General features: G+C 37.9%; 1 protein-coding gene across 4 annotated transcripts in view; it reads left to right on the top strand.

Moving 5' to 3' along the window:
• LOC127633263 (RNA binding protein fox-1 homolog 3-like) overlaps positions 1-15495 on the top strand; it is a 569814-nt gene that overhangs the window by 280109 nt on the left and 274210 nt on the right. The gene's annotated exons all lie outside the window — the stretch shown is intronic.

Raw genomic sequence — 15495 nt, 5'->3', positions numbered from 1 at the left:
ACTAGTGTACTTATAAATGTTGAAAAAAATAACTTATATTCTTTCTCATATAGGAAAATGGAGAAAACATTTTTGTTACTACACTACATAGATTGTTGTCCAATCAAATGCTCTCTAGAATGAAAATAAAATTCCCCTCCACCAATAAACCCGTGGTTTATGACTGTGTAAAGCCTATTGGCTAAACAAAAAAGGGAGATGAGCCTTTCGATATGTCTCCTGTTATGATAGGAAATCCATCATCACAGAGACAGCTTCGCTCCTCAAATTATTTTATTGGGTATTTAATGTGTAAATTGTACCAGGTAATCCAGTTTATGATCATCCACACTCTTAATGTGTGTAATTGTTTGTATGTGTCCAAATTAATATTCAAGTGGCAAAACAGAGGTGTGCAACAAGAGGGCTGGGGTGGGGCTCAAACCTGTTATATGGAACAGCAATCACTGTTTCTAAATGGACTGAGAACAGAAATGCTTTAATAAAGTGGAAGCAGAACACCCACCTCCCAGACTACACCACACGTCTCACTAACCCGTGAAATCGAGTTCACCTCTGAGAATGGATGCACGCTTCATGCATCTTTCTTGTCCGTTTGACACACACATTAATGCACTGAATTACACACACTATTCCCTCATGGGAACTTCAGTTTCTTTTGTCTAGTCTGGGCTACACATGCAAGAGATGCCTGTCATATTTAGCTTTACTTCAATCATCCTTTATTTATCCAATGGAGTGCAGCTTTCCTTTTATGGAATTGCCTACTGTACATATAGTGTGCTATGTACAGTCTATCTTGCTCTGTGATTTCACCATGCCTTTCTTATATAGAAATGGCCAATATATCTGTCACAATGGCACAGTTTACAGTATGTAGTTCCAGCATTTGTGGAACAAAACCATGTATTGGCTTTCTATGACACAATCAGTTGCATTGCATTAGAAAATGAACCAAGCCATTTCAGTTCCAGTTATGTTTTATATGTAGTGTGTTTAATTCAAGTACACATTGTCTAGCAATAGCATACCTGGATATCTGTATTTCAATTTACTGACTCAGATGGTGTTATTTTGTGAAGTGTAGCAGGCAACCAGGAGCAAGACGACAGGAACAAATGAAGACGATGTGTAGAATGCAAGTTCAGTTTTTTTTACAAGATATGAATCCAAACAAACGTGGAATCCTAAGTAAAAACAAAACCTGAGACTTGACATAGATGGACTATCACAAGATCAATACATGACAAAGGACAATGGCAAACATGAGTGCTTACATACACAGACATGGGTAACAAACAAGACAACCAATCACAAGACTGAACTAATAACAAGACAATAACCACATGAACCAATGACGTAACAGAACTGATATAAATTAACAAGTCGCATGAAAAAAACAATGATAACAAAACACATGGAATAAGAGATGACCACATGAAGGAACGGAGATCACATGACATGGCAATGAAACAGGAAATAAACAATGAGGACCAAAGCAGAGCCGGCACAGGACCTGAAAACCAGACAACCAGGGCAGAGCCAGCTGGAGGCCAGGAGGCCAGGGTGGATCTGGCAGATGGCCAGGAGCATGGCCTGATGAGACAGTGTAGCATGGCGAGGCTGATAAGGCAGCATGGCATGCTGGACTCTCAGGAGGCATGGACGACACTTCAGGCACTGGCTCTGGGATGACTGAGGCAGGCACTGGCTTGTGAACCGTGGCTGGCACGGTGCTGGCTCGTGGACCGTGATGGGTGCGGGCGCTATGACAATGGACTCTGATGTGGTGGCTACTGTAGGAGTGCTGTCATACTCATCAGTTCCTTAAGTGAAGTTGGATCCATTCAGCAGCAGGACATAAATCAATTCCACCAAAGTCCATGTGATTTGGCCTTGAGGAAAACAAGACTTGATCCAGAACGGAAAATGTCCTTCAAAGCAACATCATTAAAGTTGACCCCGTTAGCCTCATTGACCAAATCACAAAAGTTCACTACAAAATCCTCTAGGGGACGATTGGGCTTGATTAGCCTGATTGTGCAGTGTGCAGAATCACGACCCGGCCTCGCCCTCCGCCTTGACACCTTGACAGTGTAACACATTCCATGTTTCTAATGCTACCAGTGATTTATATTTATATAATGTATACAATGGTGGCCAAAAGTTTGGAATAATGTACAGAGTTTGCTCTTATGGAAAGAAATTGGTACTTTTATTCACCAAAGTGACATTCAACTGATGACGAGGTATAGTCAGGACATCAGTTCCATTTTGTTGTTTTATTTATAATAGGATCAAATGGGTAGATTCAATTCAAATCAAACTTTATTGGCAAGATAATCTTAAGTGTTCATAGCCAATGCACTGTAAGACTATACATACATTGCATACAGATAAAACATAAAAAATTATATATTGCATATATTGAAATCTCAAAACTATTATTTTCTCTGGCTGCCGTTCAGTCTCTACTCTCTACAAGTACACCTGGCTGCAGCTTGCTGAAAATCCAGATCATTCAGTCTCTATCATGCACATGCTGGGTCTCGCACAGTTTTGCTTTTGAAACTGGTTCAGGGGACAGTAGTTGCGCATTTACAGGCGATGCAAAGAGCTACAACAGCTTGCCCAGATCCCTCGCGTGCCTGGTTCACCACTTAATTCGTTCAGTCTTCATTCTTTGTTCAGTAAATCCGCTGCTGTGTTTATAATACCCAGGACATGCATCACACATAATGAATAAGCATGCACTGCTCCACATAAGCAGTTTCTGTTCTTGGATGTGCAGTTGAGTCGATCGTGTGCCTCCTGAAAATGTATATAGCAATTTTAGTTACGAAAAGTGCAGAGAAAAAAAAAAACAATTAGTGAAATTCAACCGTTGTACAAAAGTACCTGGGTTTTTCTTGGCAGGCAGCAGATGTCCTAACCCCGCCCCCACCCAAATTGGAGTCTTTAAGGCTGAGAAGCCTGCCAGGAACAACAAGGACACCTTGACTGTGAAAACATCAACACAGATTTTAAGCACATACTGTATATGTGCATAGTACACACGATTAGCAAATTACGCCTACTGTTTGTCTGTGGACACCATCTATTGAAACTGCTTGTTTGTCTGTTTCTAATTTTGTAGTGTAATTGGTCATTCTAAAATTGTTCAGCTTGAAAGTGGTCACATGGATTAGTCCAGAATGTGTTGTGGGTTTCCAAGGTAAAGCACACACAGAATAAAAAATAAAGAGGTTTTATGGCTTTACACATCAAAGTCCTAGACCAACTAATTAAAAATCAGTCTGGCTGGAATTAAGCCATTCAACCATGTATGAATGACATTTCTCCACTAATGACTCAAAGTCACTTACTCAAGTTCTCACCAACCTGTTCAGGAAGAGTGTGCACATTTGCTATGGCAAGATAATTACGGCAGTTCCGTAATACAGTGATATAGGGTGGGATTCCAATGAAAACAGGATGACAGTCTTACTACCTCCAACCATGGCACGATTTCCACTTTAACAACTCACTAAATCCACACAGCTTCGGATTAATTATCATAAAATCTGGATTTCACCTGCCTCTATAAAGCTTGCACAGGTTGTTTTCCTAATTCTGAAAAAAAGCCATTGATGGTAAACCAACAGCGTTTCATGATGGGAGGCTTATCCAGCATCCTACCTGGCGCCTCCCTCTCCTTGATTTAAATGATACATTTTAACAACATACTTTACACCCTTGTTACTTTTTACTGTATATTTATGTTTTAGTAAATCAACTCAAACTAGAAATAAACCAAGCTGGTGTTGGTAATTATTCACTTGTTGTTGATTTTGTTTTGGTCCTTTATTTGCACCCTTTATGGTGGGCTGTATTTCATAACAATTTCCATCTCTCTCCCCCCACTCTCAGTCAATAGGAATATTTCCCTTTTTAGTATTCAATGTCCCTCATGTTCAATTTGCATAAGATATCCAAGTGTTCCATTTCCCAGAATCCTCACTGTTCAGCATAAATTGGGTGCATGTTGTGATGGAGTGACAATAGTAGGGTCAAAATGGAGATGTCTATTAGTTCTATATTAAATTTTTTCATCCAACAAATGCAATAACTAAACCAAGAAAAGACACAGCGACTCTGTAGTTACGAGGGCAGGTGGTAATGTGCAGCTGCAAATTGTGTTTCATGTTCATTTTAAGAAGGTTAATTTGAAGAATAGGCTTTATAGAATGAGGAGGTTTTGAATAGCAATGGCTAATCAGTGCGTGTCATTAACTGTCAAGCAAGGTCCAACATTATCTTTTTGTAACACCTGCCAATAGTGAGTGAATTGAGAAAGATTGCAGCTTGATATATATATATATACACACACACACACACTGGCGGCCAAATGTTTGGAATAATGTACAGATTTTGCTCTTATGGAAATAAATTGGTACTTTTATTCACCAAAGCGACATTCAACTGATCACAATTTATAGTCAGGACATTAATAACGTGAAATATTACTATTACGATTTGAATTTTTAAACTTCTTAAACTACTTCAAAGAGTTCTCATCAATAAATCCTCCAAGTGCAGCAATGACAGATTTGCAGATCCTTGGAATTCTAGCTATCAGTTTGTCTAGATATTCAGGTGACGTTTCACCCCACACGTTCTGTAGCACTTGCCATAGATGTGGCTGTCTTGTCGGGCAGTTCTCATGCACCTTACAGTCTAGATGATCCCACAAAGCTCAATGGGGTTAAGATCCATAACACTCTTTTCCACTTATCTGTTGTCCAATGTCTGTGTTTCTTTGCCCACTCTAACCTTTTCTTTTTGTTTTTCTGTTTTAAAAGTGTCTTTTTCTTTGCAATTCTTCCCAGAAGGCCTTCACTCAGGAAGGCAAGTTTTGGCAAGTTTATTTTTTTTTAACATTTATGGAGGGAGTCTTCTCTTCACTGTTGTACATGAAACTGATGTTGAGCGGGTAGAATTCAATGAAGCTGTCAGCTGAGGACATGTGAGGCGTCTATTTCTCAAACTAGAGACTCTGTTGTACTTCTCCTCTTGTTTAGTTGTACATCTGGCTTTCCACATCTCTGTCTGTCCTTGTTAGAGCCAGTTGTCCTTTGTCTTTGAAGACTGTAGTGTACACCTTTGTATGAAATCTTCAGGTTTCTTTGGAAATTTCAAGCATTTTATAGCCTTCATTCCTCAAAACAATGATTGACTGACAAGTTTCTAGAGAAAGCTGTTTCTTTTTTGCCACCTTTGACCTAACCGCACCTTATGACATGCCAGTGTATTGCATACTGTTGCAACTCAAAAACAAAACACAAAGACAATGTTAAGCTTCATTTAACAATCCAAATAGCTTTCAACTGTGTTTTATGTAATGGTTAGTGATTTTCTAGTACCAAATTAGCAATTTAGCATGATTCCTCAAGGATAATGTTTTGGAGTGGATGCTGGAAATGGGGCCTGTCTAGATTTGATGGTGCTATTTTTTACAGCACCATCATTGATCTGTTCAATGCCACTTTGGTGAATTAAAGTACCAATTTTCTTCCAAAGAGCAAAATCTGTACATTATTTCAAACATTTGGCTGACAGTGTAAATATTATTTGATTTGATATATTTTGGATTATTTTTAATTTTTTATATATAACATTTTTAAAGCACTGCTGATGTTGGGGATTATGATTCAACAGTACACTTTACGCTTATGTTGTATTTGTTGATGCATGAACATACAATTCTAGGGTTCAAATTAGGGTTCAAGAAATAACCATTCATATTTATACATGCATTTGTTCATTCTTAATGTAAATTTTTACATATAATATTGTTAATAGATTAGTGTGAGTATGTGTAGAGATTAGCATAAACAAAGTTTGCAAAAGCTTTTAAAGTAGGACTATTGTTCATTTTTCATGTTTATTCAATGTGTAATGTTAATGGATACACAACCTCATTTCAACACTAACATTACAATATTTAAAAAAGAAACATGAATTGATCTGATTTATTCATTATTCTTAATTTTATTCTGTATGACGTGAGAGCATTTATCTGATTTTCATTTCAAATGGAGCACTATGGTTTTATTTCTTTCTTTTTCTTTTTACTCTAAGTGATGATTCTGAGAGAAAATATGCCTGCAGCCTATTGTTGCTAGTAATGAACGCAACTTCCAGGCCTCTGATTTACAGGTATCAGGCTCTCTCATTTCAGTTAATTTTGTGGCTATTTTTTGTTATTTTAGCAGACAGCATGCTTCATATTTTAGGATAGACAGCATTAAGTTAAAGTGATTAAACTTCATCATTCACCTGAACAGTGCTCAATAATTTAGATACTTACCGGTATGTTAGCTGCGCTCTGTCCATGCACTGAATGAATGTGCATTCTTGAATGAGCGGGCTTTCCGCACCTTTACTTGTACAGTGCGTACAAGTAAATGTCAGTATTATGACCCATTTTAGGGGTGGCCCAGATTAGTCAAGAATAGTGCATTCGGGATTTATTATCGAATGCCAAATTCAGAAATCACTTGGGTGGCAATAAAATCAAATAATAATGAATAAATAAATGAATTAATTAAAATAAGCGGGCCAGGCCAAATCAGTCGCCAGGCCACCAAGACTTTGCCCGCCACTCCTGATGGTCAGTACGGGTCTGCTCTGCTGTCAAGTGTCCTCCTTATATACTTTCAGCCCATTTCTCTGTTTCCAAGGTCTCTTCATCATTCACTGCATGTGCCTTGTGTAGTTATAGCATTGCATTGTATTATTTATCTGCTGGCTTGGTTAAAGGCAGAGTCCCTAGTGTGGCCTGGCATTTGGGAATCCTCATTAACATTTGCAACATGTGGATCAGCGGGGCCTCTGGTAGTGCTGTCCGCTCCATGCTCTTAAATATCTCAAGTCTGCGAGGGCTGAAGCTGGTATTTACTACCTACCTACAGCTATATGATATAAAGATCATCAAGGGTGGCAATCACTCATGTTTCAGTTACATTCAATATTTGAATTGTGCAGAGACCCCTTCCCCCCCACATTTTTTTTTCTTCACTATATATTCATATAGCTATAAATTCATATATACACTTTTGATGCTTTTTTTCTCATGGGGGTCCCAAAACACTTTTTACATTATGTGTACATGCAAAATCAAATGTATACATTTTGTTTCAATTTAGCGTTTCAAATATGAATTATACACTTAAAAAAACATTAGCAATGTTCAAATAATATTAAATATGAACTCTTAAATGTAGCTCTGGAGATTAAAAAACTCCCCATACTGCCCATTCTGTGTTCATATCCCCAAATGGTTTACATGAATTTATAATTTTTTAATAAAGTAAAATTGCGACTCTATACCAGTGGATGTACAACAGGAACGGGGCCTCATTTGGTTCCATTTTAGTTGAATATCATCATGTCTCTCTGTGATCATTAAAAATCCCAGGACATATCTTGAAAAGAGTAGGGGTGTATCCCCTGTATCATGGCCAAATACCCCCATTTTCAATCATGGCTTCCTAATAATCCCCATTCATTAATTAGCTGTATCACTCTAGTCTCTCCTCTCCACCAATAGCTGGTGTGTGGTGTGCGTACTGGCGCACTATGGCTGCCGTAGCATCATCCAGGTGGATGCTGCACGCTGGTGGCGGTTGCGGAGAGTCCCCTTGTTCACTGTGTAAAACGCTTTGAGTGTAGTGTCAGAAAAGCGCTATATAAATGTAATGCTCTTTCATTCATATATTGACCTAGTATGAAAATCAAATTCCATCAGACTGTTCAAGTCTTAATATTTATGTCCAAGCTCTCTATTCAGGCTCCCTGAAGGAAGAGATGATGAGCTCCTGCCTGTCTGTAATTGAGAAGTGTTTGCAGGTCAGTGTGTGTGCCACTGTGCTCCGTTGTGTGTGAAAGGGGATATTTACTCTCTGAATGGGGGATGAATGGAGTTACAACTCTATTTACCAAAGCCTGTATAAGCTGCTCAACTAATCTGCTTCACAAAGCCAAGTCGAATCCAAAAGGATTCAGGCACAGAATTGCAAAGTTAAATTGTTCTTTTATGCTCTGCCTCTGTCCTGGCCAATTGTCTTTTTCTCCCCCCTTACAACCTGTTCTCATCCTCTTCTGAAAATATATAGAGCCCCCCACCCCCAAACATTTTTATCCTTCACACGTTATCCTTCACTTTTTTCCACACACAAGGAACTGATGGAAAACATTATACTGTATTCTGATCTTTAAAACATGTATTGCTAAATCAATTCAGCCTCAGTTTCTCACATGGAGTTGCTTCTCTAATGGAACATAAAGCTCTTTTGGCTGAAGGACTTTTATTTCTCTGTTTTGTATTTCATCATATTTTATTTATTTATTTAGCTGTTTGCTATTTATTTACAATGGTTCGCTTACTGCCAAAACAGTACAGTATTTAAAGCCATTGCTTTAGTTGCTTTTTTTAATCAGGTTTTTTTTGTTTTTGTGACATTACTGGCAGTTTTGAGTATTCTAATGACAATTTGTGTTCACAGGAAGTACAGTATAGGAACACAGAAGTTAGGCACAATAAGTCTCAGTAACCATTCACTTTCATTGCATCTTATTTTTATTTTATTTGTATTTTATTATTATGTATTATTATTATTATTATTTTACATAAAATTATGATTGCTTTGAGATATAGTCCTTGACGTTCAAAAGAATTATCCATTATGTGTTCAGCACAGATATGTATTTAATATATTTATTGCTATATACCAAGGACGGGGTGTGTGTGTGGGGTGGGGTGGGGTGGGGGGGGGGGGGGGGCGGCGTGAAGCATTTACATGTTTCCATTGATCATGGTATAAATATTGTGGGGGTTGTACTTGCTTGTTTTGATTATATGGGGATCCAATCCCCCTGGATTCTATGCCCCTGCTGTGTTTTAAAGCAAACTGCTGGGCAAATAGACTTTAGTGAGATGCTATTTTCTTTTTGCTTGCTAGTGATGGTTGTTTTATTGTTGTGTTGGTGTTTTTTTTCTGTGGCACACTTCAGTTCTTTGTTATTTATGCCTTTTTACTGTCCAAATAATTAATCAGCTCCGACACAACAGGAAAAGAAACAGCTTTTAATTACTTATGATGAAATAACAAATTATGTTGGCCTTGTTCCTAAAAATACTGGAGCCAGTGCATGGTAATTTATTACAGACAGAGAGAGAGAGAGACAGTGTGGGAGGCAGACATGGAGCTATGAGTTCTGTAGGGATGTAATCAATACACATGCTTTGTTCATGTGTGTGCGTGCATGCGTGTGTGTGTTGATGTGTGTCTTTGTAATTGCGTGAGATCTATTGCGATTCATCAATACCTGCCCTACAGGTTGAGTGTCAGTGTGCAATGGATACTCACATTCTTATGCACTTACATATCAACAAAAATAAATGCATAACACACCTAAAGCATCATCTGGTGTCTACATATAAATGAGTCGAAGGAATAGTTCACTCAAAAATGAAAATTCTGCCTTTTTTTTTTCACTTTCATACCTTTCCAATCCCATGTTAATTTCTTTCCTGCCTGATTTGAACACAAAAGTAGTTTGCCCAAGTTGCTGTTCTCCATACAAAAATTGTTTCTGGTCCCCATCCACTTTCATTGTATGGAAACCCGCAGCTTGGACATCATGCTAAATTTCTCAATTTGTGTTCCACAGGAGAAAGTAAGTTGTATGTGTTTGGAACATTTACATTTATTCATTTAGCAGACACTTTAATCCAAAAGTCACTTACGAATGATAACAACACAAATACAATCTATTGATCCAAAGGAGAACACAGTACAAATAGTGCTACATACTCAATTTCCTAAATGAACATGGAGCTCTTCTACTAATATTTAGAATAGACTTCACTCAAATCAAATACCTAGGCTCAAAGAGGCAGTGATGTACACAATTCAGTGCAAATATATATTGGCAATTTATTAAAAAAGACAAATGAACTCAAGCTTTTCTTAGTGGAAACTGATATATAATGGGATAAAAATAAATTGGAAAAAGGAATTGTCCTGCTACCCGGGCAGTGTATGTTTTAGAGGGCTCATCTGATTATGTTGGGGTTGAAACAGTGAAAATAGTTTCTCCACAGAAGAACAGTAGATCTTGTAGATCTTGGAACAATCATGACAGAATCACTTGGACAGGCTCGCCATCTTGAGTTCAATTAACCACGTGGAAGGAGAGACCACAGGAGATGAAGAAAAAAGCACATTTGCACATACAAATCACCATCAAACACTCAATAAAAACATGTTTTTTTTTCATACAATCTTAAAAAGAGACCTCCTTTTCTTTTATTATCTTCCATTGATTAGGATTAATAGGGTTTGATATGAATGATGTTCATGACAAAATATATGATAAAGATTTAACATGAAACTGTATCTGAATCCATTAATTTGAACAATATATTGTTTTACTTGATAATACTCATCAATAAAGTATTTTAACATGGGAATATTGTGATATTTAGTTTGATTAACATTATTAACCAAATCAATTTGGATCTATTTGATTCACACACAAAATGGCACTTGCAGCACGCATTTCAACACATATGGACATCATTATGTTCACACTGAATGGTTTTAAAGACTGGTTTTGTAAGGGTGTTATAGTATTTTGACAAAATAACAATGAATTAAAGGGGCAGTTCACCCAAAAAAGAAAATTCCCCATCATTCACTCACCTTCATGCCATCCCAGATGTTTATGACTTTCTTTTTCTTTCTTCTGCTGAACACAAATGAAGACTTTAAAGAATATATCAGCTCTGTATGTCCGTAGAATGCAAGTGAATGGTGATCAGACCTTTATAGCTCCAAAAATCACATAAAGGAAGCATAAAAGTATCCATATTAAAAAAAATGTCAGTGTTGTACCCTAAATCTCCACTTTCACTCTTACATTTGAAAATCAAATATGGTGCCTGTTTAGTTTCACTTTCACATCTGAAAGTGAAAGTAAAAGTGGTGATTTAGAGTAAAAAAAAAGACTTAAATATTGTTCTGGACTCACCCATACCTATCATATCACTTCTGAAGATATAGATTTAGCCGCTGGAGTCTTAGGCATTACTTTTATGTTTGCTATATGTGATTTTTGGAGGTACAAAGGTCTGATCACCATTCACTTTTATTGTACGGACCAACAGAGCTGAGACATTCTTTTGAAAATCTTTGTGTTATGCAGAAGAAAGAAAGTCATATACATATGGGATAGCAAAAGGGTGACAAAATTATGAGATTTAAAGGGTGAACTTAAAACACACCAGAGCTCCTTCGATGGATTACATCTTGGAAGCTTTAGAGCACACTGTAGTTTCAATGGATTTCATAAGAATGAAACAATATTTAGCGAAATATCAATGAAAATAACCTTTTTGCTTTGATATCTATGAGCTAGCAACTTCGCGTGGCAGCTCATAAAATCTCCGAACTATTAAGATGTGCAAGTGAACACTCTACAGGGTGTAAGGAGAACCACACCCATTTCACTTCAAATTAACCCTTTTTGGCAATGATTATATTGAATGGGTAAATGATAAGATAATTTTCGTTTGGGTGAACTGTCCTTATAAATTGATCATCATCTGTCTTTTGTTTTAATATTTCACTTTTATCAATTTGGCAGGAAGCACAATTTATTTTGAATTTCATGTAAAAGAGATTTTAAATACAATAAAATAAAAACATACCATAGCTGTGAATAAGACTGAATAAGCTGTGAATGTTTGTATTCATTGTTTTGCATGAGTTTGGTGGATGGACACAAATGCTCTCAGGGTTTTGTTGACATACAGAGACCTCTGTTTTTCACTGCCACCCCGTGATCCTGTTTTCAGGCAAGCGAAGCGAAATACCTTAGAAATGAATTCTCACCCTGTCGGTAGTGAACTGGATTTCCCTGAGGACTTCCTGCATCTCTTGTTTTCACGTCTACTCTTGACCACAGAGGGAAACTCTTAGAATGGAATTAGACACTTCCCCACAGAGATCTACTACCTATCTCAGAGATTTAGACACCAACATGCAGTGAGAGAGAGAGAATGAGAGAGAATGGGGTTGAGATGTGAGGAAAGAAAGGTTGAATGTAATTTTTTAAAGAGAAGGGAAGGATCAGAAGAGAGTCATGCAAAGGTAAATGGAAAATGAAGGGCTACAGAAGCACTCTGTGGCATGATTTGAAAGAGGCTCTGTCCAAAACCAAAGGCTGGCACCTTGTTTCTTAGTTAGTCAATGACTTTACATGCAGCGATTTTGTATTAAGCTTTCACCTAAGGAAATCACTGAAATCATTTTTTTTTATTAAAATGTTTATATTATAGCAATATCACATGAGCTAGAGTGCTGTATTGCCATATATCAGCACGGCTGTGATTCTGACACAGGTAATCACTGCTGTGCTGATTTAAGGCCACACAGCCAGGGGTTAAATTCAGTCGGTACTGTCTGGAACAGTGTTCTGGCACCTTCGATTCCAAAAAGAAAAATAAATGCTTGTTTGTCAATCAATTCCATTTGCAGCTTTTGTTTGATCTCTTTGACACATTCTGTCTATATTAAGCGAGTGCACTTGTTAAAAATATGTCAACTTCATTGTACTTCACTCTAGTCTGTTGCGGATGGTGGTGGTGCATATACGAGAGCAGCACAAGACAACGTGCCCCCGCATTCCGATTCGCATTCTGCTTATGTATCGCACCATGGTTCAATCTCCGTTTCATAGAAATAGCATTATATGGAAATAATAAACTGTTCACCCATTTCTTAGATCCACAGATATGCAGTAGCGAGTTTGCTTAGTTTATTAAAAAGCTAACTGGACTAGGTTTGAATCCAGAATCAGTCGCATCCAAAGCAACATCAACATAGATCAAATATCATACAGCTTCAGATCAAAACACTACTTGGGTTTGTTGAGTTTAACAACACTCGACACCTGCAATAGCATCGGCGGTCGTCAAACGATCTGTGGTCCAGTTCCGGAGGAGCTTGCATGTTTGAGCTTGTCATGGGCATAGTTCAGTAACACTCCTCTCCAAAACATGAACCAGCAACTTTTGGGTGAGCGAATTTTATTGCGTCTTATTCAATCAAATGTATTTATGCAAAAAGTTTAGCTGCTGGTTACAGACTTGTTAAAAATGTCAAAGCTGTTACAGAATTGATATCAGCTCATTTGCACAATCTTTTTTCACAAAAGATAAATCGATGATGAAAACCAAATTGTCACTGAACTTGCCTATGCTTAAATCCTGACAGTCTTTAGTTGTATACAGATGTGTGTCAGCGTTCACAATTCTGAACATCATCAAATCAGTTTGTTCACCGTTTCTTATGATTATTTATTATCTGCACACCTAGAGACCAACTTCAATAAACTGAAACCAGTTTGGCAAACTTGTCAACAGTTAAGACCAGCTTAGCCAGGATAAGAATGATCCTGCTAAGACAAGCTTGGCAAGGCTGAGAGACTAAATTAAACCAGCTAAGGCCAGCTTGGCCTGGCTGAGACACTAGGTTAAACAAGCTAAGACCAGCTTGGCCAGGCCGAAAGACCAAATAAATTAAACCAGCTAAGACCAGCTTGGCCAGGCTAAAAGACCAGGTTAAACCAACTAAGACCAGCTTGGCCAGACTGGGGGACAAAATTAAACTTGCTAAGACCAGCTTGGCCAGGCCCAGCCTTAATCAGAAAAAAACAGCTTGGCCAGGCTAAAGACCAGGTTTTATCAGCTAAATCAGAGACTATTTAGCAGGGACAGGCAACTTTTATTAAAATGAATGGGAGAAATTGGAAAGCCTAATGGTCAACGGATATAAAAAGGAAGTCCCACCTTACAGGTATAAGAGCCAATTACTTTTTATATACAGACATCACTTGTCAATCAACTCGAGAACGTGTAGTCTACGCACATTAGCTATACAAGTGTAATCTGAGGTAAAGGAGCACAATTTATGAAACCATTGTTGTAAGATTTGCTGCTGATTTTAAATATGTTCTTTGATCATAATCTTGGCCAACCATTTTGGAGATTTTGGACTTTCCCCGTTCAAATAGATAGAAGCTGCACTTGTATGCCACTTGTTTACACAGAAAATAGCTGCCCGGGAATTTTCTTGTGGACTGACTTGCTAAAAAGAATTTGCCATGTCCAGCTTGTCCCCGCTAGACCAGCCTAAATTAGCTAAAACCAGCAAGCCAACTTAGGCTTGTTTTTAAGATTTTTTAAAGATAATTTCAGCTGTTATTTGTTTTAGACAGACTTCACGGCACCATAATGATCTAATGATATTAAGCAAATTCGATTGAGATCCTGAAACAACCGTGCAAGTATTTAGTCAATACAACATTGTTTCTTGGTAGAAATTAGTTATCAATTGAAAAATAATGGGAAAAGTTGTCATTAGTAAATGAATTTGCTTCTTTATACAATGCTGCTTTCAAATCGACCTGATGAAGTCATCTAAGTAGACAACATAAGAAGCAATTGTTCTACCTCCATATGCTGCCTGCTGAAAGCTTTCAGCATTCAGAAAGAATGAGCTGAATGCAAGACAGAGACATTCAGTTGCAGTGATCAAGAGGGCTTTTTTCAATAAACACATTAGCTCTGTATTTCAGATTAATGTTAACAATTAAATGACACATAGGAACAACACTTTTATCAAGCCCTGTGGATATGGATGGGGCACTATGCATATTTAATCTAAATAGCCCACAATAGAGGCCATTACGGCCGTGTAATTATGGCAATGCTCTAACAGGGTCTTTTGAGCCGAGTGCTGCATTTGCTCTCTGGGGCCCCACGTTTGGTTCTTTACTGTATGTTTCTGCATCCAAAGTAAAGTTGCAACATTATCATCTTTCCCCATTTTCTTCTCGGCGTGGTCCTTTTCTTTCCTTACTCCTTTAGGTGAAGTGCTTTCTTGCTCGCCCAAATGTTTCTCTGAATAAGAATGGGATTTCAGGCCACCTGCTATCACATACACTCAGCCCGGTCTGCCTTAGGTCAGTCGATTTTAAATTAACAGTGACATCAGGCCAACTTCCTCTCCAGGTCAGACAAACAGAATGATTTATTTTTCTCATCCTCATATCATACTGAGCTCTGTCTAATCAGAAAGGGTTAACAGGACTCGATTTCCTCTGGAAAGGGTGCGGTGGTGTGTTTGCGGTTAATGTATGCCTTATGTGTTTGCGATCCATGTTTATGCATTCACATGAGGCCGAGGTGTGTAAAGAACCTCTTTTTTTGCTTTGTTTTCCATAACTATGGGTTGAAACACTGAAGCTTGTGTGTTTGTGTGTTTGTGTGTGCTCCATATGTTATGGCAGATCCACTTCAGTAGCAGCGTATCATGAAGCACGGTTGCATTCTTGCAGTTTCCAGTTGAGGATTTGGTGGTTTTGGTGAGGTTCTGAGCTTATCTG

The sequence above is a fragment of the Xyrauchen texanus genome, chromosome 40, assembly GCF_025860055.1.
Source record: "Xyrauchen texanus isolate HMW12.3.18 chromosome 40, RBS_HiC_50CHRs, whole genome shotgun sequence".
NCBI lineage: Eukaryota > Metazoa > Chordata > Actinopteri > Cypriniformes > Catostomidae > Xyrauchen > Xyrauchen texanus.
This window is presented reverse-complemented; position numbering and strand designations above follow the sequence as displayed.